Here is a 1432-nt window from a genome sequence, read left to right as displayed (position 1 = left end):
AGCCGCTGGAAGTCTCACCAGCTGCCAGCTCTCTTCTGGAAATAACACAGCTGAAGGGAGCTGCTTTGCCCAAGGTCACGGCCCCTTCCCAAGGCTGGCTGCATACCCAACACGATACAGCGCAAACCTTGCAAGAGGCAGAGAGAGAGAAGACAGGTCAGAAATGACCTTTGCTTGCTGACTGGCAGTGGCTGTGAGGTGGGTGGTATGTTCCACAGACCTTCCAGGGATAGGATGGGGGGGTAGGGCATGGGTAGCAACGGGAGAGGCCACCAAGCCAAAGGCTGATGATCTGCTGGAGAACATCCCCAGTGAAGCCAGGGCAGGGCAGTGGACCAGGCATGCCATTTTCCCCTAGTGCCCGGAGGCAGGTGAGACCTAGAGCATGTGACCCCAGGGAGGGTCAGGAGCAGGAACACCCCGAATTAACTAAGATGACTCCAAATTGGCAGAGAAACCTTGAACTGACAGAGAAACGACTTAATTGCCTAAGAAATCACTGATTTATTTTCGCACACCTGTGGCTACGAACTTCATACTTGCTACTTGGTGCTGGCCGTTTGGATGATGCCTTAATTGCTTTCCATTGCTAGAGTGCAAGTGTACGAGGGCATGCTTGCCGAACTGGGGGCCAAGACTGGCAGAGGCTGGCATACGGAGAGCCTGCTTCCTCCTGGGGTGGAAGTCAAGTCATGTTCACTGCCGGGAATCTGACACAGCTCTGTAAGCAACCCAACAAAATTCTCTTTGCAAGGGTGCAGCTGCCAGGGAGATGCCCTGTTCAAATGTCCCTGCAGGAGAACCTTCTGCAGAGAGCGCAGCTGACCGACAGCCTCCAGGTACTGCAGGCCATACTCCTGCCAGATGCCCAGAGGGGTATGAGAGCCAGGCCATTCCCTCCCTCTAGGGGAGTCCCCATCTGGGCAGCCCTGGCTCAGCTGGGACCCACAGGACTGCTCTGAGATATGAGGCCCCTCGAGCACTTCTTCCCTCACTCCCCTCACAGGTGTCATGCCTGTATTGCCAGATGAAGCCCCCCCCACCTATTCTTGTTCCTCCCCTCCATCATAAGTGTTTCCTCCAATTAATCTTTTGCATGTTTTAATCCAGACTTGGCACCTGCTTCTCAGAAGACCTTAACTGACATGAAGGAGAAGGAAGAAATTCTCTGGAAATAGCTATATAAGGAAATAAGAAATGACATGACTATTTTGATCCAGGAACAAGACCTTGCTAGAGAGAAGAAGGGATTCTGAGTGTAGCATGTTATCCCTTATTTGAATCCATCCCTGGCCAAGTTCGCTGAACTCCTGTCTGGGCTCTGAGGTTAGAGAATATTGACACAAAATATTTTCATTAAACCTGGGGGACCCTCTGCCAGAGTATAACCCAGTGGGGAAGGGGAGTCATTCTCCCCAACACTGACCATGAA

The sequence above is a fragment of the Leptonychotes weddellii genome, chromosome 8, assembly GCF_054177405.1.
Source record: "Leptonychotes weddellii isolate Sample4059 chromosome 8, ASM5417740v2, whole genome shotgun sequence".
Taxonomy (NCBI): domain Eukaryota; kingdom Metazoa; phylum Chordata; class Mammalia; order Carnivora; family Phocidae; genus Leptonychotes; species Leptonychotes weddellii.
Note: the sequence above shows the minus strand (reverse complement) of the source record.